The 22,185-nt window shown below is 34.7% G+C and overlaps 1 long non-coding RNA gene across 1 annotated transcript; it reads right to left on the bottom strand.

Moving 5' to 3' along the window:
* On the bottom strand, positions 1 to 2,228 carry LOC111999376 (uncharacterized). The gene is made up of 2 exons (XR_010629815.1): positions 1,678 to 2,228; positions 1 to 562 (listed from the first exon to the last, which is right to left on the bottom strand). It is a non-coding gene; the product is annotated as an uncharacterized LOC111999376 (long non-coding RNA).
* Positions 2,229 to 22,185: the final 19,957 nt, after the last annotated feature.

Below are 22,185 nucleotides of genomic sequence, written 5' to 3'. Positions count from 1 at the left end.
AAAAAAAAAAAAAAAAAAAAAAACACTTAAATTACTGATCATCGGTACCTGAAAGAAGCAGTGCTAAAACAGAAAATGCGGCCGAAAGACATCCAAGACAGGACGCAAATAATATATTATCGGTTACGGCCAGGACTGAATAAAAATACATAAAACAGAGCATTAAGTTGAGTCCCAAGCAAAGAAGCTTAATGCGCCCATTTAGAACGAGCAGAACAGTAAATGAGCTTGAGATCCCAAATAACAAAGAATTACCAAAGAGGTACGCCCAAAAAGAGGAATATTGCCAAACTTCACGAGGAGCGCTGAACGGTGCTCGAAAGCTGATTGTTACAACCAGTACTGCAAGCATCAGAAACAGACTGCGCGTTTCTCCTGATAAGCTCCTTATATCACGTCTAATATCCACACTCAAAAGCGTCCAAAAACTTGGTGTTGACTCCCATTCCGTTGGATGCAGTTTAGATCTAGAAAGAGAAGCACCCGAAACAGCTCCAGCACGGCGTAGCATTTTTCTAATCTCTCTGTTGTCTACGTCTTGTGTCTGATGTCCCATGCTGGCCTGCATAATGTAAATCAGTCAAGTCTCGTCCTTGGTCCGTTCTTAATCCAAATGCATAACTATAAGTTTCTTCTTTTGTATATAAAATTTATAATTATTATTAAAAGGAAAAAAAAATGATCATATATTATTGATATTATTATTGGCTGAGAGATCATAATGTATTAAATATAGATGTCAAAAAAAAAGTAATGTATTAAATATAATTGCAAAGCCACTAGATCATTAAAAGAGAATGAAACTGTACGTAAACCAAAGGAAGCCATCACTCCCTACAATTTTAAACATCTTTATTAAATAGTAGATTTAGGTATAAAATATTTTGAATTTTGAAAAATAAAAAGAAAGAAATTTACTTGACCCAAAAAATGAGTTTTGTTTTAAAAGTAAAATGGTCATCTAGACTATTCTGGTTGGTTGTTTTATGTTCTTTTTTCCCTTTTATTCATAATGTGTTAACACTTAGTAGATGTTATCGGTTTTGGCAGTTCCATAAATCTCATTGTTGCACTCCAATTTTTTCAAAAATTTTTAGCAAAAACCAACTCTCTCTCTCTCTCTCTCTAAAAGAATGAACTAAATAATCAAAAAGCACATAAATTTAAGAGAATTCTAGACCTTTAAACCCACTGAACATAACAAGAAACTGGGTATTAATTCAGTGCAACTGGGTTTTGATAATACATAAAAACAAGCTGATCTGTGCTAGGAAAATAAAAAATCATTCTTTTAATAATAAAATTATATCTGGGTCATTTAGGACCACTCGTTACCAAGCGGAAGTAACTAGATTGAACTTGGAACCTCCACTCAAACCAAACCCACTCATGTAATAATAATAAAAACAACATCAACTTTGTATTTTTAAATACTTGCATAACCGAAACAGACCGAAATGGTTGGAAACCGTCGGTTTCGGTGGCATTTTGGTTTCAGTCGGTTTCGGTCGGGTTTCGGGTTTCCAAAGAGAGGGCTATTGAGATTTTCAAAACCCTAACTTTAATCACATAAAAAAAATAAAAAGAAAAAAAGCAATTAAGCAATAGAGGAGTTGAACAAAGCTGATGAACGAAGTTGATACAAAGCGACAGAGAAAGAAAAAAGAAGAATCATACCGTGAGAAAAGAAGGAAGATGATCGCGTTGTGGGGAGATCGGTGTGGGGAGGCTATCGTGTGGAGGCTGGTGTGCAGAGGCTGGCGGCAGAAAGAAGATCTGGAATGACCGTGGAGCCTGGTGTGTGAGAGTGACTGTGGAGCCTGGTGTGTGAGAGTCTGTGTTTTAGAGTGAGAATAAGATGAGTGAAACGTGTGCTTTATAGAAGCTATGTACTGTGCTTTTCTTTTTTTTCTTTTTTTTTATTATTTTAACTTCGTGATTTTCATCCATGGGGCCAACTACTCTCCTCTGTCTCTCTTTTTTTATAATCCTCGCAAGCCTTTTCTTTTCTCCAATTTTTTTTTGTTAATCTTTTTTGAAATAACTGTATATTCTCTCTCTCTCTCTCTCTCTCTCTTTTTTGAATCATTTATAAATTTTGGTTAAAAAACATTCATTAGTCCCTACAGCTTCTCCGCAAAGAACATGTAGGGGAGTGGAATTAGTAGTCAAAAAAGAAAGAATAAAGAGTAGAAGGAAGAAGGAAAAGGAGAAAAAGAGGCATGAGATGGTTCAAAGAAAAAGAAAGATGGTTGACGTGAGAAAAAGAAAGAAAAAGGTCGGTGGGCCATTTGGCATGACCCACAAAAATTCTCTCTCTCTGTCTCTCTCTCGTCCCAAGTCAGTCTGAACACGAAAAAGTCATTCTACATGGCTTGACAATACTGTCACGTATAGTCATATATAGATAACTTAGCTTGTGTTTCACACTCATGAACTTGCAATTCTGTCCCAAATTCTTAATTAAACCATACAAATGATGTATATTGCTTACCATAGGAATGACTTTTTTTCCCAAGAAAAACATTAAAGAAAAAGAACACACACATTTTTGACTTTGAAGCAACGAAGAAAATCCTAAAATTGCAACAACATTCACATCTCAAAATTCTATCCCATTCTATTTTACCATCTCAAAAACTACTTTATCACTTATACTATACCATTTTACAATACTCTCAGTATCCCAACTTTTATTTTACAATACAATATATTAAAATAATATTTTTACACAATAAAATAATATATCCCAAAACCTAAATAAAAACAAAAACCCAAAAACCTGGTGAGAGAGAGAGTAATTGATAAAGTAAGTGAATAAAATATTAGTTTTTTTTTTTTTTATACAATTGTGCACTGTAGTACAATTGCAAATTTTTTTGCAATAGTTGATTTTTACAAGTTTCGATGTGTGGGGGGTTTTGGGCTTTTATACTAAATATTCCCTGCATATGGCATATGTCATTTCTAATGTGAATGCTCTAAGGTATTTTCTTGTTATTCAACAAACCCATTACATAATACTCGGTTTTCTCCTACATTATCATTTGCCTGCTCCGAATGTCGGTCTTACTTGCTCCACATGTCTATCAGTGTCAAGTTGAATGTTAAACAAGGATTTGTGGACCCTTTGAAGCTTGTTTTCTTTATATTGGAGCTTTGCACGCAAAAGATTCCTGCTAATTTTCATTTTTTCCTAAAGATATTTTAAATGAAGAATTCAATCACTGATGCACATTTAAAAAAAATTACAATTCATAAAATTAAAAAACAAGTTGGTTTTTATTCGAGATAAAATTGAACTACCCAAAGACTATTATTTCTATATATGAATTTAGACAATTACATTGTTTGAACACTAATATTACCCGATAAGGACTAGCAGATAAGTATGGGAACTTATTTCAATCTTATTCAAATTTATATTCCATCCTGTAAGATTACTTTTTTTCTTTTTTTATGGGAATCCTATAAGATTAGTAACACTAATCTAATCTGAATTCTGAATACCCAGCTAAGTTTATCATATCACGTTTTGCTTCTATTTAAAAAACGGTGAGTTTACTAATTTTTCCTTTCATTTACAAAGAAAAAAAATCGATGCAACCCGTGTCATAAATAACACGCTTGCATAGCCATCATAGGAAGTGACTAATATTTTTCATGTGATCCATTGATATATCTATTCCATCACTTCAAAAAATTTAGATCACCACAAGTTGTTTCCTCATTCATAAATCTGATAGCATTATTTTGAATTTGAAGGCTTAGATTCATAAATCAAGTTTGATCCAAGATCCTTAAATTTGCAACATATAACATATTCAAACATTTACCATACATTCTTGTTGACTATAAAGTGTAAACCCTCCCCTTTGTGTGAAAAGAAAAGTAACACTAGGAAAAAATAAGTTGCAATGTGAATATTCTTACCGCAAATAGAAAAAAGAAAAAGAAAAAGATTTCTTACTATAAATAGAAAAAGGAAAAAGGAAAAAGAAAAAGAAAAAGAAAAAGAAAAAGATTTCTTACTATAAATAGAAAAAGGAAAAAGAAAAAGAAAAAGAAAAATATTTCTTACTATAAATAGAAAAAGGAAAAAGGAAAAGAAAAAGAAAAAAAGAAAGACAAAGCATATATCCTACTAGGGTACATTGTACAATAATTGTGTTGTAAAGCCGATGTACACTTAATCCAAAATTTTAGAACTCTTATATATATTCTACTAGGGTACATTGTACAATAAACCATGCTAATATCAAAGATATAGCTGTTAGGATTTTATTGTGTGAACATGAGGGCATATGTTAATAAAACTCATAAAAGAATTCTTATATATACAAAGCATATTCCAATTTAGAGTCGTGATTTAGACACACTTTTTTTTTTTTTGTTCTTTCTTTAATGACAAGTATTTGTAACATACCCTAAACAAGCAAGCATGACTAGCCCCTCCAAATCCGCCCACTCTTTGATTTGGACTAGGGCAGGCATTGTGAAATGGACTGGCTTTTTAGCCTTTAGGATAGCCATCTACCACATGACCCACAAAAATTCCTACACAAAAATTCTCTCTCTCTCTCTCTCTCTCTCAAGTCAGTCTAAACACGAAAAAGTCATTCTACATGACTTGACAATACTATCACGTATAGTCATGATTCATATATAGATAACTCAGCTTGTGTTTCACGCTCACGAAATTTTTTTTTGGAAATAATTAATTATTTTGTGCCCACACATTAGAAAAATCCTATTTTCAAACCGTAGACACTTTAAAAATAGTCGTTAGCTTTTGCGTGTGTATGAGTATCACTAATCTCCTAATTTCAAAGGTACTATTAAAAACTCATGCTGTGTTTTTACTTATTTTGGAATTGGACCTCAGATGGGAGAATGCCCAATCGCAATAAAACAGGGTCAGTATAGTAGTGCTTAGCACACGAATAGTGTCTGAACCTGCTGTACTTCAGGCTGTGTCTGAAAAAATCAATCAGTGCTTAGCACACTCCTTGATAATAAATAATGGGTAATAAATAAAGTGACTGATAAGTTTTCCAGCTATTCATACTGTATCCAAACCAATACGAAGTGGCTGTTAAAAACCATCTAAAGTTGCTTTGTAAAACAAAAGACCTTATGCAGCCAGTTATACCCATATGAACTATGAACCAATAATTTACATTTTTTGAAACACTAAACAAAAATGATGTACTGGTGAATTTAACACTTTTTAGATTCTTCTATAAAACAACCTCTACCTAATATGTTCTCTATTAGTTCTTATTGTTATCCTGGGATATGGACAATAAAAAAATTGACGGCTACTATTTACGCATAGAAAATTCAAGCCCATCCACACCTGCTTTTTAAAAATAAAGCCCAATATAAGTTTATTTTTTGGTGAGACCTAATACAAGTTTATATCTTTTAGATTATAGTGAGATTTCAAAAGGTCATATGTTAGTATGAACTAATAAAGCTTTTTTTTTTTTTTTAATTTTTTTTTATAAATTTTAAAATTCTAGCCTTCTTAATAATTGGCTAAGATGATAGGTAATTTAGCAATTCTTCATGTTCGAAACATGGATTATGAAATAAATAATTGAGGAAATTCTTGCATTGCAAAGAAATTTGTTTGTGCTTTCGTATTGTGTTTTGTGTGATGTGTATTACATTATTTAAATTATTTATTTGTATCTTTCGTTGCTAGATTTTCCATAAGGATTCTCCAACTGATTTAGGAATTTGGGGCTGTCAATTTCACTAAACCATGATGCTTCATGCTAAGAACCAAGTTATCAGCATCATATCAACATTTTCCTTAAAAATAAGAAATAAGAAATAACCATCATATCAATATTTTCCTTAATAGCCTTCATTTTATTTTTGTAATTCTTAAAAAAAAAAAAAAATTGATTTTTATTCTCCTTAAATCACCATCTAAATTTACCTACCCTAAGAATTAAAAACTCTTTCACAATTTAGAAATTTTCAATTTAATTATATTATTGAAATATTAATTTAATTTATATATAGTTATTTTTTTTATCAAGTCATACCTCAAGTCCATATAAAATATTTTAGAAGTTTTGGTGGTTACACCAAGGGGATATGTTACCTAATTACCACGCGTTTTGATTTAATTTATACTTTTACTACTATTTTATTTGTTTTTTCAACTTTTTCTTATTTATTTGTTTTTATCTATGTTTTCTCTCCACCAACAAGATTTTCTTTTTGGAATTAATTTATAAATTTTATCTATAGTTTTTCTTTTTTACATATATTTTTTTAATACACCACTTTTAATTTAGTAAACATCAAAAATTATGAATAACCCAGATTTATATTTGGCACTTTATTTATTTTTTGATATCAAAGTTTATTAGGAATGTTACAGCATTTACATTAGAATCTCCAGCATTTTAGCTAAACTAACCTTAAAAACTTCTATTTTAACGAATTGACACATGCATTAGTCTTAATATTTATTTCACAACCATCCCACCATCCTAAACCTATAAACTAGAACCATAAAAAACTCTAATTTCTTTCTCAAACTCGAAGTAAGTAGTAGAGAAATCAAGATTCACCGATGTTCGTGGCGGTGGTGGTCAACGGCGAAGGACTGAGAAGAGACACAAGACCAGTGGAATTTCTGGGTTTCGTTGAGTTGAAAAATCGGTGTGAAAGCGAAACTCACTGAGTCAGATTGAGAAACGAACGAGTCAGAGTTTCAAGAGTTTTGCTTAGTCAGTGACTCATCAGTGATTGATGTTGATCTATAAAAGAAGAAGAATGAGAGGAGAAAAAGAGAACAAGACAAAAGTTTTGAAAGGACGAGGGAGGAGAGGATGTGAAAAACAGTGGACGGTGAAAGGGGCAAAATCGAAATTTTGAAATTCCGAAACAACTATTCCTAGTGGGATTGGATAAGGTTCGCCGCGTAATGGAGTAGTTTTAAGAGGGTGAATTGACGGAATGGCCATGCAGTTGTTGGAAAATAACGGAAATAGAGAGAATCTGGTAGTGCAAGTACGAGATAACGCTGCATTTGGGTGAATAGTGCGCGGGCATGTGAGGTTCTGATTTGGTGAAGCCCCATGTGATGTGATTGATAGTGATGCAAAGTTTGGATGCATCTACGTATGTAATATCTGTCGTTTTTAAAGAAAAGCCCTGAGATTCCCAAAACAGCCCCAACTCATCACCCTTTATATCAGTTACAACACTAAGTCTCAACCTGTAATTTTTTCAAATCCCAAGGGCAAATAATAGCAGCAAGTAGTAACAAGACAAGAACAAGTGCTACAACTTTAGCTTTTGCCGCGTCCAACATTGCCTGCTCCCAGAGCAGAGGAGAGGACTATGTTGTAGTGTTGTTAGAGCATTCACATCAGCATGTGTATTTTACACATCTATTTTTACATTAAAAACCTACTTTTTCTATTTTACACATCTACTTTTACAAAACACCTACATCAATTCATTTATTTTACACGTTATTCCAATAAAATATACATTATACTCTATTTTTTTATTATTTCTCACCAACCACTCACTTAAATACGCGCCCTCTCTCTCTCCAAACCCATTTTCTGATTTCTCACTCTCTCACTGTCTCTCTCTCTCCCTCTCTCCATCTCTCTGGCCTTCCTCCCGAATCGCAAAAAGCCATATCTCCTCGCCGCGCCGCTCCGCTCCGCTCAGCTTCGCTCCGAGCCGATCCGATCCACCAAACGCCGCGCCACTCCGCTCCGCTCAGCTTCGCTCCGATCCGCTCCACTCCGCTCCGATCTGCTCCGCTCCACTCCGCTTCGCTCCGATCCGCTCCGATCCACCAAACGCCGCGCCGCTCCGCTCAGCTTCGCTCCGATCCGCTCCGCTCCACTCCGCTTCGCTCCGATCCGATCCGATCCGCTCCGATCCACCAAACGCTATATCTCCGCTCCGATCCAGCAAACCCCATATCTCCGATATCCGCTCCGATTCACGGTCAGCTCCGATCTCCGCTCCGATCCACCAAACGCCAGTTCTCCGATCTCCGCTCCGATCTACGCTCCACTCCGATCTCCGCTCTGATCCACCAACGCCACATCTCCGATCTACGCGCCGCTCCATCAACGAGCTCCGATCGTTCCAGTCAAGCTCCGATCAGCATCTTTGTTGTTTGTCTGTGTGGGTTTGCTTCTGTGTGGGTGTGTTTGTGTATCTCGTGTTTTTTTTTTTTTTTAGCAAGTGAATCTGTGTTGATCAGAGCTGTGTGTGGATGTGTTTGTGTGTGAGAGAGTGTTTGTGTGTATCTGAGGAAAAAGAAAAAGATGAGAAGTGGTGAGGTTGTTGAGCCCGGAGAAGAGAGAGAAAAAAGGGAGCGAAAAAAAAATTAATAAACTAATCTATACATGAGCTACAGTAGCCGTGTAAATTTACACGGTTACTGTAGCTCGTGTATAGATATACACGATTTTAGCTATTTTTAGAGGGACTGATGGAGTCTAATTTTGAGCCAAAATGTGTAAAAACAACTTTTTTTTCTATTTTACATGATTTTAAATACACTGATGTGAATGCTCTTAGTTGTTACCCTCTCTCCCGCTGTGCATAATTTTTTTTTAAAAAAAAAAAAAGAAAAAAATAGCTTTTGATTAGGAAAATGGGTATCAGAAAATTTGAAAAGAAAAAAAAAATAAAAGAAAGAATGAAGCTTTGGAGTTGAGCNCTCTCCCTCTCTCCATCTCTCTGGCCTTCCTCCCGAATCGCAAAAAGCCATATCTCCTCGCCGCGCCGCTCCGCTCCGCTCAGCTTCGCTCCGAGCCGATCCGATCCACCAAACGCCGCGCCACTCCGCTCCGCTCAGCTTCGCTCCGATCCGCTCCACTCCGCTCCGATCTGCTCCGCTCCACTCCGCTTCGCTCCGATCCGCTCCGATCCACCAAACGCCGCGCCGCTCCGCTCAGCTTCGCTCCGATCCGCTCCGCTCCACTCCGCTTCGCTCCGATCCGATCCGATCCGCTCCGATCCACCAAACGCTATATCTCCGCTCCGATCCAGCAAACCCCATATCTCCGATATCCGCTCCGATTCACGGTCAGCTCCGATCTCCGCTCCGATCCACCAAACGCCAGTTCTCCGATCTCCGCTCCGATCTACGCTCCACTCCGATCTCCGCTCTGATCCACCAACGCCACATCTCCGATCTACGCGCCGCTCCATCAACGAGCTCCGATCGTTCCAGTCAAGCTCCGATCAGATCTTTGTTGTTTGTCTGTGTGGGTTTGCTTCTGTGTGGGTGTGTTTGTGTATCTCGTGTTTTTTTTTTTTTTTAGCAAGTGAATCTGTGTTGATCAGAGCTGTGTGTGGATGTGTTTGTGTGTGAGAGAGTGTTTGTGTGTATCTGAGGAAAAAGAAAAAGATGAGAAGTGGTGAGGTTGTTGAGCCCGGAGAAGAGAGAGAAAAAAGGGAGCGAAAAAAAAATTAATAAACTAATCTATACATGAGCTACAGTAGCCGTGTAAATTTACACGGTTACTGTAGCTCGTGTATAGATATACACGATTTTAGCTATTTTTAGAGGGACTGATGGAGTCTAATTTTGAGCCAAAATGTGTAAAAACAACTTTTTTTTCTATTTTACATGATTTTAAATACACTGATGTGAATGCTCTTAGTTGTTACCCTCTCTCCCGCTGTGCATAATTTTTTTTTTAAAAAAAAAAAAAGAAAAAAATAGCTTTTTGATTAGGAAAATGGGTATCAGAAAATTTGAAAAGAAAAAAAAAATAAAAGAAAGAATGAAGCTTTGGAGTTGAGCATCTTTTTTTTTTTTTTTCTTCGACCAATCTAGTCTTCTTGAATATTTTGCTTTTTCTCTTTTCTTTTCTCTGTCTCTTAAAATTTCCTAGCACTTTCACTCTTTTTTATAGTTATATTTCTCAGAGCTTGAGAGAGAGAGAGAGAGAGAGTTGGATCTCTTCTGAATTATGTTTTCAACTCTTTTTTTTTTCTTTTTTGGATAACGATCAGCTAAAGGGTTCTCTCTGTATTTAGTATATTACTTTTCTTTTTTGTTTTGAATCATATCTGTGTTAATATATGTCTATTGCTGTATTCAGCTAAATTCATTTCAAATTTTGGTGTTTTTCTTTTTAAGTGAATTTCTGTTAATTTTGTTGGGTTTTTTGGTTACTAAATTTTGAGTTTTTTTTTTTTGGGTGGGTTGGTTTTAATCGATTAGCATCGTTTCTACAGAGAATTACTTTACTATTTCTTGGATTTTTTTTTTTGTAAAGTTGTGCTAATCACACATGTCTGATTTGAAATGATACGGGGTGTTTAAGAGTGTTTGCTTTTGGTGGTTCACAAGCCGTTCTGGGTTTGATAGGTAGAGAGACTTGATGATCCGGGTTCGGGGTTAGAGAGGCGTGTGTTGGGTCCGGGTTAGACCGAGACGCAGAGAGCAGAGGAGTGGTGGTGGTCTGTGGGTGTCACGGTGGAGCTTGGATGATGCTCCGATTCCTTTAGACCGTTGAAACCGAGGTCTAGGAAGGAGGGTGGGCTTAGATCGGGTCTGGGTTTGAGGCATTTGAGGGATGAACCACTGTGACTGGTGGTGGTTGATGATCGGAGAGGAGCTTGAGTTGTTGACCATGGAGAGGTTTAGAGAGAGCTCTGGCCGAGATCGAAGAGAGAGAGATATGGTTCTCAACACGTACGGCTAGGGTTAGAGGAGAAAAGGGTTGGTTTGGGCCGGACCCGTTTCTTTAGTGGGTTTCTTACCCGTTTCTCTTAATGGGATTTGGGCCAGGTGTGCCCTAGGCCCAATCGGATGGTTATCTCCATTTTGAACCCAATTAGCCCATCAGCTTATAGGTATTGGGTTTGGTTTGCTCCCTAGCACTTATCCTTCGCGGCCCACGTTTCCCTTTTAACCTATCTTATCCCATATTTTATAACTGACAGCCCACTTCGGTTTTAAATCCATTTCATGTTTTCAAACACACTTTCAGCCCATTCTTTGAACACTAATATTACCCGATAAGGACTAGCAGATAAGTATGGGAACTTATTTCAATCTTATTCAAATTTATATTCCATCCTATAAGATTACTTTTTTTTTTTTTTATGGGAATCCTATAAGATTACTAACACTAATCTAATCTGAATTCTGAATACCCAGCTAAGTTTATCATATCACGTTTTGCTTCTATTTAAAAAACGGTGAGTTTACTAATTTTTCCTTTCATTTACAAAGAAAAAAAATCGATGCAACCCGTGTCATAAATAACACGCTTGCATAGCCATCATAGGAAGTGACTAATATTTTTCATGTGATCCATTGATATATCTATTCCATCACTTCAAAAAATTTAGATCACCACAAGTTGTTTCCTCATTCATAAATCTGATAGCATTATTTTGAATTTGAAGGCTTAGATTCACAAATCAAGTTTGATCCAACATCCTTAAATTTGCAACATATAACATATTCAAACATTTACCATACATTCTTGTTGACTATAAAATGTAAACCCTCCCCTTTGTGTGAAAAGAAAAGTAACACTAGGAAAAAATAAGTTGCAATGTGAATATTCTTACTAATTTCCACATTCCCAAGGAATTAATCTTCCTTAAGGCTCATGAATTTGGACCTAAACTTCAAGAGATTAATAAGCCATTACTACGAAACTTAGACACACTCTCCAATAAAAGAAAGTGACCATATATTTCGTGACCAAATAACATTTTTCACGTGCTCAACCATGTGTGCCACTAGGTCTCAATATTTTAACAACAACGTGGTGTTGTTGGCAGGAGTATTTCCCAGAAAAATCTTTTCAATTTGACTAAAACAAAGAAAATGGAATTAAGGGAAAAATAAATTCCAAATATTAAGTTTATGCTGCCAGTACCAAATTCGTGTACTCATAAAATATGAGGGCACACACTAAACTATTCATTTTTAAAAATATTTTTTCAAAAATTGAAAAAGCTGCTTTTTTTTTAATTTCTGAGAATTTTTTTAATAATTAATTATTTTGTGCACATTACCAAAACCCTATTTTCAAACCGTAGACACTTAAAAAATAGTCGTTAGCTTTTGTGTGTTTTACTACAGTAGTGCTTAGCACACTAATAGTGTCTGAAATTGCTGTACTTCAGGCTTTGTCTAAAAAATCAATCAGTGCTTAGCACACTCCTTGATAATAAATAATGGGTAATAAATAAAGTGACTGATAAGAAGTACGCTCATGAAATCCTAAGATTTAGTGTGATGATGATATTATTTGATGATAGAAACTTTTTATTATTTTTTTTTTGTTATTTTTTTAAGAAATAGTTTGAAAATAATTTATTTAGCTGAAATTAAATTTTTTGTTAAAAATATTGTAAATACAACTAAAAATTAACTAAAATAGTACAATGGGACTCATTAATAATACTAAAAAGTACAATAAGGGCCATGAATAATAGTAAAAATAAGCATAATAATAACAAAAATAAACTAAATAGTAAAAGAAAACTATATTTTTCAGGCAATACCAAATGCAACATAGCTGTGCACACACTTAATTACACTCTCTCACAAAGTTCAAATATATTACTTAACTCAAAGTACCACTACCAAAGAATTTGAAGATAAAACTATTAAATATGAGTAAAAAATAATTTCAATTAGATGTGATATTGATATAGATTAATATGATGAAAATGTGATATTGTCATATTGGTACCGACTAATATGAAAATAATTTCAATTATATGTGATGTTGATACTGATTACTGATTAATATGATGAAAATGTGATATTATCAAATTGGTACTGACTATTTAGAGCATCTCCAGTAGTCTCTCTAAATTTTAGTATTGTTTAGAGAATGGACGATTACTTTTAGTTTTTGCTTGTTTACTTTTTCAAATACACTTTTCAACAGACTCTTTATTCTTACTCTATTCCATTTAAATATTATTTTTTTGAGAGCAAATTACAACTTATCCATCTATGATTTGGCTAAAATTTAAGTTGCCTACTTGTAGTTTAAAATTTGACACTCTACTTACCTGAGGTTTGACTAAAATTTTAGTTGCATTCTTGTGATTTGAAATTATATGATGCAATTGTTCCAATGGATAGTTTTTTTTTTTTTAATCTTATTTGATCTTGTAGCTTTCTGTTTTTGGAGGAAATAGATATAAAAGTGAAGCAAAAATTATATATATATATATATATAAAATTCTAATTTTAACAGAAGTGGATTATAAAAATCTAACTGAGTTAATTTTAGTGGATAAAATGTCAAATTTCAAACTAAAGATAGACAACTTAAAATTTGGCCAAACCACATGTGAGTAAATTGTAATTTTCCATATTTTTCATTCATTCTTTAATTTTCATTAATATTTTTTAACTTCATTTATTCATTCCCAACAACCATATTTTTTAATTTTTATTATATAATTATTAATATTCGTTAACTTTTCATTACCTCTTTCTATTTTTTCTTTAAAGAACACTTATCTAATCTTAATCTAAGAGATTATTATTCTTATTCGTTAATTAAGTTATAATTAATTTTCCTACTTTCAAAAAAAAAAAAATCCTTAAAACCGTACTTATTTGTTTCTTTAATAAAATCTTATCATTAAATCCATGGTTTTAAAAATCGATACGGTCAAAGAATCGGGAGTAGTTTTTGGTTTTTATGATTGAACCGAAACCATGATCAAATTGATAATGATGTCATAAATAAATAACAAATTGTTATAAAATAAATAAATAATCTTATAATTAGTCATTTTAATTAAAAATTAATTAATAGTAAAACATTAAACATTACTTACCAACTTTTAAATACCACTTCACAAAATTCACATAACAAAAACAAATAAACATATAGAGGTAGCAACAAGCCTACCACAAAGTATTTTATTTATTTTTTAATTTTTCAAATAGCAAAAAGCAAGTGCACCAATGGGTAACAATATCGATGCAAAACACAAAAGCTTGTATTGTACACGAAACACAAATTAAAAACACCAAAAGCTTAGTAGTAACCGAAAACTTTCATTCGCTTCTTTACTTTCCAACCACGTTCTCCGCTTTACCCTTTAATTTTGCGACCTTTTTTTCTTTCCCTCTTTCCCATTTTGGAATGGAGTCAAGCGTCCATCCGTCTCTCTGTTTCACTCACTCTAGTTAGATTTAAATGTATATCTGTCAGTTTTTCTGTCTTCCCTCTTTCCCATTTTTTTAAAATTTGGAATGACTTTTGACATTGACATCCAATAAACAATTTGAACAAGGGTTCGATTAAGTTGCTTTGCCTATGCTTTTCGTACGTCGTTTTCAATTCCATTAATTAAAGTTTCATCTTTAATTAAAGCTGTCTAGAAACATAGATTATTCTATAATTTTTTTGTCACAATTCTAACGTAGCAGATTATGAGCAGTTAACTATCACTTACACATAGATTCACTATTTTTTCTTTACCAATCACACTCTACCACGTCATAATTGTAGCAAAAAATTGTGAAAAATTATGTGGTCCTATTTTCTTTTTTCTTATCTACTCTCACTCTCATTTCTTCTGATCTTTCTCTTATTTCTCTATTTTTCTTAACTTTTTTTTAATCAATGGTTGAGACTGAAAGTTGCTTTTTGTAACTATCAATCTCAACAATTGATAATAATTGCACCCGGTGCAATATTTTAGGAACTACACCGGATCCAAATCCAGTTGTAAGCAACTGAAATCTCAGTATTTGACTCACAGACTGTGGAGTGCGGACTCAACTTTTCAAATCAAACACATCGTTTGAAGCTACTGCAAATAGAAAAAGTAAAAGAAAAAAAATTTCTTACTATAAATAGAAAAAGGGAAAAGGGAAGAAAAGAAAAAGAAAAAGAAAGACAAATGCCGACTTGACTTATACTTATACAAACCGGAATCTCAGTATCTCACTTCGTCTCTCCGTCTCGTCCGCTCGCTGCTACTCTTTTCTTTAGGTACTTCTTTCACTCATCTCATTATGTGTTAGACTCTCATTTTTTATTCTTCTCTCTCACTTTATTTTTATTATTCATCGTTTTCTTTTACTGCAAATAGAAAAAAGTAAAAGAAAAAGATTTCTTACTATAAATAGAAAAAGGAAAAAAGGAAAAAGAAAAAGAAAAAGATTTCTTACTATAAATAGAAAAAGGAAAAAGGAAAAGAAAAAGAAAAAAAGAGAGACAAAGCATATATCCTACTAGGGTACATTGTACAATAAGTGTGTTGTAAAGCCGATGTACACTTAATCCAAAATTTTAGAACTCTTGTATATATCTTACTAGGGTACATTGTACAATAAACCTTGCTAATATCAAAGATATAGCTGTTAGGATTTTATTGTGTGAACATGAGGGCATATGTTAATAAAACTCATAAAAGAATTCTTATATACACAAAGCATATTCTAATTTAGAGTCGTGATTTAGGCACACTTTTTTTTTTTTTTGTTTTTTTATTTTAGTATTAACCCAATTAATATGAACCATGAAAAATCAAACATATAGTTTTTTTTTTTTTAATATAAAATCTGAAAAAAATAAATGTATCACAAATAATCATTTACAACTAATGCATATCTCAATATCACATTAATCAATCACAATATGCTAAACAAAATAAACCACAACAACTAATGCTAAATCCCAACAATCAATTTAAGGAAAATGGATAAAGGTGAAGGTAAAGGATGACAAAGATGAAGTGATGGTAGAGTTTAGAGATAAAAGTAGAGGACGATGATGACTAGGATTTTGAGTGGTAGATTGAAGTGAAGGACAAGAGGGACGACGACTAGGGATGGCAATTTTGCCCCCCCTCCCCACTTTGTCCTATGCGGGTTTTCCCCGTCCCATGATCTATGTGGGACGGAGATGGGTTTAGACATTTTAGCCTTTCCCCACCCCATCCCTGTCCCGCCCCACATTGATAAGGGCTATAATTGTAACTTTTCATACCCTAATCCCTATTATTTAAACAAACAAATCAATATTACTTATTTAAATGCATGATATTAAGATTTTTGTTTTGTGTGATATTGCCTTGTTAAATACTACAATAATATTATTCAGTTCTTACTAAAAATTATTTTGATTTGATGTGATATATTAGTTATAATTTCAAGTATATTTATATTAATAAAACAGGTTTTATTAAAAAAAATTATAATAGTTGTGGAACAAATTAACACAAGGTATAATTTTATGAGCAGGACCCAAGGGGCAAGGATGGGGAAAGAAAGTTTTTCCCGTCATACGGGGCGGGGCGAGGGTGAAGATCTCATCCTTTGATCCTGCCCCTCCCCATTGCCATCCCTAACATCGATTGTCATCATAGTGACGAAAGGGTAATAGTGGCTAAGAAAATAAGGTAAGGTGAGGTGAGATTGAGTATGAGAGTGAGAGGCGGCCATAAGGCATGGGAGATTGCAACTAGGAAAGAAAATAAATTTAAATACCTAGGGTTTTGAAGGTTATATAGATAAAATAACATTTAGTTAAACGGGTCAAACATATTCCGTGAGTTGAACACGAATACAACACGTTTATTAAATGGGTCAGTTATTTCAAGCCAAAGATGACAGAACTCATTAAACCTTAACCTATAAGCAATTAAATTTGTGTCATGTCCATGAGTCATGTTAGATTTTGCCACCTCCTACTAGTGTGAATTGTGTAATTGCACATTTACTTTTTACTAGTTGAGTTCAATGAGTTTACAGGTAAAAAGTTTTTTACAATTACTAACATGATATACTATGATTAGTACAAATTGAAAGAAGCGTTAGTGATCTCATGTGAAATGATATTGTTCAATTACAACTTACTATTGAAATGATATTGTTCTAATTACAACGTACTATCTTAAAAAGTTATTGCCAAGATCCTACTTCAAGTAGCATCTTTATGTATTTTCAAAGGAGACCTATATGTTCAAATATCCCTTCCATTATAACTTTGAATAAATTTTTATATATTAAACCTTTAAAAAAAATACAATTTTAAAAAAGAAAATTGTCCCCAACATTTTCTTTTGGGAGGGAGGTGGTGTTGTTGTTGGACACCAACCTAATTGTCCCCAACCCTAATATGGGCCAGGACTTGAGGCTAGAATTGGATTAATTTAAAAACCCTTGTCAAGTGTTTGGGTTATTTCTTTCATGAAGTAACCACTTTGTTGTACCATCTTTAAATGACTAGTTAATTTGCCTTGGTCAACTCTTGCCTGGCCCACTCTTAGCCCCAGTATGAGAGTGGAAAATAATTTGACCCAAGTCTTATTAGACTCACTCATTCTAGATGATAAAAATAAGCTTTTATAAACCTTGGGCTGATAGGTCATTTCTCAATTTAGTGTCGCCGCCTAGGCATCCATTTAAATTTTGTTGTTGGCCCATCACATGGTCCATGATTATTTGTTCTTCAAAATTGAAAATCTATTTTGGCCATGAACCATATCCATCAAATGATTGAATCAATTTGACTGAAAAGTTTGTTATTGTTTCTTTAATTTATCATTTTATTTTTTTGATCTTACATTTTCTTTAATTAACTGACTAATAGGGGTTGCTAGCCCATATCTATACTTGGGGAAAGGATCACTACTTGACCACAAAGGCCTGTAGTGGAACTATATATCACTAATCCGATACTAATGCCCTAATACAAGGCACCAAACCACTATGTAAAAAGTAAAATGACCATTTCTATAAGGGTCTTATTAATAAGTACCCAAGGACACAATTTAAAAAGTAAGGATTGGGATTGTGTCCGGTTGCACTAGATATATTAGGATATGGGGGATTTTTTAGAAAATAACAATAAAACCCAAACAATATCATAAGTTAGGCAACGTTTGAAACTATATTGGTTTATAACAATTTGAGTTCAGAGAAATCGATTTCACTGTTCATTCGCCTACTTTACCCGCGGTTGAGGTGGAAAAATCGAGTTCACTAGACTCGTTTCCTATACACAAAAATTGAGTTCACTAGACCTGATTTTCATACATGGAAATCGAGTCCAGTGGACTTGATTTCCATACATGGAATACAAGTCCACTGAACTCGATTTCAGTATACCTAGCCAAAAAACTTACACAATTTTTTCGTGTTTTTCCCTTTCCTTTTTTTTCCCCAAAATGCTGCCTGGGTTTCTCCACTTCCAATCCCCAAAAACCCATGAAAAAAGCAAATCCAAAACAAATCAAACCCGAGCATGTTCTTCTCCTCCACTGATCCGATCCGATCACCTGAAGCTTTCGCCGGAGTTTGGTCAGAATCGGCGCCTGGGTTGCTGGGAAACATAGTTGTTCTTCGTTGAAATCGAGTTTGTTCTTCGTTTGCTGGGTTCGTTCTTTGTTCTTCGTGTTTTGCCGCCTAGGTTCTTCGTTTGCTCGTCGGGGTTTGGTCAAAATCGGCGCCTGGGTTCTTGGTTTGCTCGTCGGTGTTGCTAGGTTCGTCGGGGTTTGGTCAGAATCGGCGCCTGGGTTCGTCGGCAAGAAACCACCTTCGTTTGTTGGGTTCATCGGCTATGACGGCATGACTGAGTTTTTATACATGGAAAACGAGTTCAGTGGACTCGTTTTCCATGTATGAAAATCGAGTCCAGTGGATTTGATTTCCATGTATGAAAATCAAGTCCAGTGAACTCGATTTTTGTGTATAGGAAACAAGTCTAGTGAACTCGATTTTTCCACCTTAGCTGCGGGTAAAGTAGGCGAATGAACAGTGAAATCGATTTCTTTGAACTCGAATTGTTATAAACTAATATAGTTTCAACTGTTGCCTAACTTATGATATTGTTTGGGTTTTATTGTTATTTTCTAAAAAATCCCAGGATATGGACATGTGTCCTATATTGGACACATGTCTAGTGAACATAAGCCATATCCAAAAACTGACATAAGCCATATCCAAAAAATAAAGAGTGCACATTTTATTAAATTAATAAATACTAACTTATGAGTGCACATTTAATGATTCATAGGGTTGCAAGCAAAAATTTACTGTAGTAATGTGTGCTATGCTCTTTCTACTAGTAGTAGTAGTACTCTCTCTCTCTCTCTCCAAATTCCAAAACCCATTACAATATTACTTTCTCTCTATCCAAACACTTTCAAATTTCCCGCCACATTTTCCTCTTCCCAAACATCAAACTACAACAAAGGAAAAAGAGAACAAGAACGAAGAGCAATTAACTAAAAGTAATATATCTATCTAGGCGAGTTATTAACTAAAAGTGATATTATTATCCTTCGTCCAAAATTTGAGATCTTGAATGGTTATCTTGGAAGTTTTTAGTGGTAATTTGTTGATTTAGGTCTCAAGTTGTGCACTTGCTACTCAATCCACATAAAATGCAATGGGAGTATGAGTTCATGCATAGAAGATGACCAAACAAAAAACAAATGAAAAGATAGAGAAAGAGGCTGTAGACTTGCAACTGTAATTCGTTTTATGTATTGATGTGAACTTAGCCAATGGTTTGCTAACTTTCTGCCAACAACAATGTAGCTTAACTAGTTGATACATTTTAACATTTTCAACAGAAACATCTAAGATCTAATTCTTTCATCTCCCATTGTAACTATCGAATTTAAAAACTAAATAAATTGACAACTTTCAAGGCTTATACCCAAAAACAAAGTTGAGCAAAAAAAAAAAAATTCTTATTCAATTTCCACCCCTTATTATAAAGCATAGCTTTTAAATTATATCTTGTAATTGCTATGGACCTATACTGCAGATTTTGGCATCTTCCCTAATTATGAAATTGAATATAATCAATTCACTAAATCCTGAATATTAAAATATTAATAACTCTAGTCACATATCATTTGGAATCAGTTGTTAGCGAGTTTAATATACAAGATTCTCTACAAATCCTATCAAAAAAATTAAATTAAAAAAAAAAAAGATTCTCTATCAGATAGAATCTGGACTTTGAAGAAATCTCCTTTTGCTGAAAGAAAATAGTCTTTCAAGGCCTTCAAGTGACCATTCAAGTCAGTGCGTACAACCACAAGCTGTAGAAAAAGAGATAGAATACTTTTTATATAGATGGTCTAAAAGATAAAAACAACCAAAATTTTCACATTCAGATCTGCCCTTAAAGAGATAGAGATTGCCAGGTGTCTGGATCGCTTGTGCTATAAAGAGAAGCTATCTCAACAGGTTCTGTATGGGTTCCTTTGCTTTCTAGCATAAAGAACTCAAGTTTTTACTATGTTCGGATGACAGGGCTTGGAGTCAGAGGCATTCGACTACCTATTTTCAAAGACATTTTTCATTTAACAGAATTAGGTGATAGAGGAGTGATCATGGACTCGGGGACCATCGCGAATAGATTTCCAAAAGTAGCTTATGAAGCATTTCGTGATGCTTTTATTGCACAAACCATGGACATCCCTTGAACACTTGGAATGTATATGTTTGATACTTGTTTTAGCCTACCCACGAACCCAACAGTAATGCCATCAGTGTCTTTCCATTTCTGGAGTGATTATTGGTGAGGTATTACTGGTGATTCATAATAGCTGAAAAATCCACCAACTAGAATCTCATACACAAGGGATAAGGGTCCAGCTCCTAATTACCAAATGTGCCCTTATTCGTATGACCACACCCTATAGCCATGTTTAGCATTCTAGCGTCCCCAAACGCTATAGTTTCAAATACAAGGATTCCCTTGGACTCAGACCCACCACCATATGATGCCTGGTAAGAGCAACTACTTGCGTGATCACAATCCAGCTTTCCAATGAGTCTATCACAAGCTAAAGATTCACATGGTATTTCTATGTAACTAGAAGATCGTGTCAGATCAAAAATAGGGTCAAATTGGCTATGGCATTGCTGGCACTTCTCGCATTGTACCCAGATTAGGTCACTCCTAGTGTCCATGATTACATGTTAGGCTATTGGTGGGGAACCTATCTCTATCGGAATGATGTACTCACCAATTCCTTCATTCACACCAGACACAACTTCTCCCATAAAATCGACTTGCTCCATGCAATTCATAAGGTGCCCCACCCTTTTGGTGTCACATTGTTGAAACCAATGGCTATAGTTGCCATTTCTCTCTCTATGTAGCAACTCTAGCTTGGTGGAGTTGGTTGTGGTGGTGGTGGAAACAGATGCGGCTAGACAAAACGACGAAGTAGCAGTGAGCACATTTAAGCTGTGGCTCCCTGTAAATTCCTATTTGAGGAATTCACTAACACAACCCCCCCTCCCCCTCACGCACCCCCGAAGACATGCAACAGCTCATGGAATGGATAAAAGAATATAAGAGGCTCAATGACAACCAACTCCAAGTAAGGGGGAAGGGTCATGTTGCTGCGCTTGACAAAAGGGAGACTAGGACAGAAAATTTTCCTCAAAGGCAGAGAAAAGATCCTAGATTTTAGAATCCCAATCCTTGGGAGGAGGTTGTCAGCTTAACTTTCTAGGAGCCGATGCATAAAATCTTAGAGACGATAAAGCATGAGACTTTCCTTCGTTGGCCTAGTAAGATGAGTAGTGACCCTTCAAGAAGAAATCGGAATCTCTATTGCACTTACCACAAAGAGAAGAGCCATACCATCGAGCAATGCCGAACTTTCCAAGATCACTTAGAGTAGTTGGCCAAAGCCGGGCTCTTGAAGTAATTCATGATGACTGAAGGGGTTGGACCCTTGAAATCCAATTTGGGTTGTTGAGAAAGGCCCGTGACACCTTTCTTGGGAATCATTGAGGTCATTCATGTTGTGTCGATGAGTGGCAACCATGGTAATGGGTGCTAAGGGATCTTGACTAATACCCCTTAACAAGATTAGGACATTAGAGATTGGTAGGAAAAGAGACGAAGGTCGATGGAAGAAATGATTGGGTTCAATGATAAAAATCTAAGGGGAGACTCAAAGGTAACCTAACCTCTCCCTTTGAAATTGCTATTAACGGGATGAACACAGTTTTTGGTCTCCTCCTAAATGATTTGTCACTCTCGTGATATTATTCTATCCCTACATCGTCAGGAACCCCATATTTAGTCCTAAAGGCATTAAGACTTGGAGGATTATTGAGCAGATGGGCAAACCCACCCATAACTAAACTAGAAAGTAAGGAAGCAAAGAATGAAAAAGGATACTTACAAA

This window comes from Quercus suber, unplaced genomic scaffold (assembly GCF_002906115.3).
Source record: "Quercus suber isolate HL8 unplaced genomic scaffold, Cork oak 2.0 scaffold_116, whole genome shotgun sequence".
Lineage (NCBI taxonomy): Eukaryota > Viridiplantae > Streptophyta > Magnoliopsida > Fagales > Fagaceae > Quercus > Quercus suber.
The sequence above is the reverse complement of the archived record's forward strand: the minus strand, read 5'-3'. Positions and strand labels throughout refer to the sequence as shown.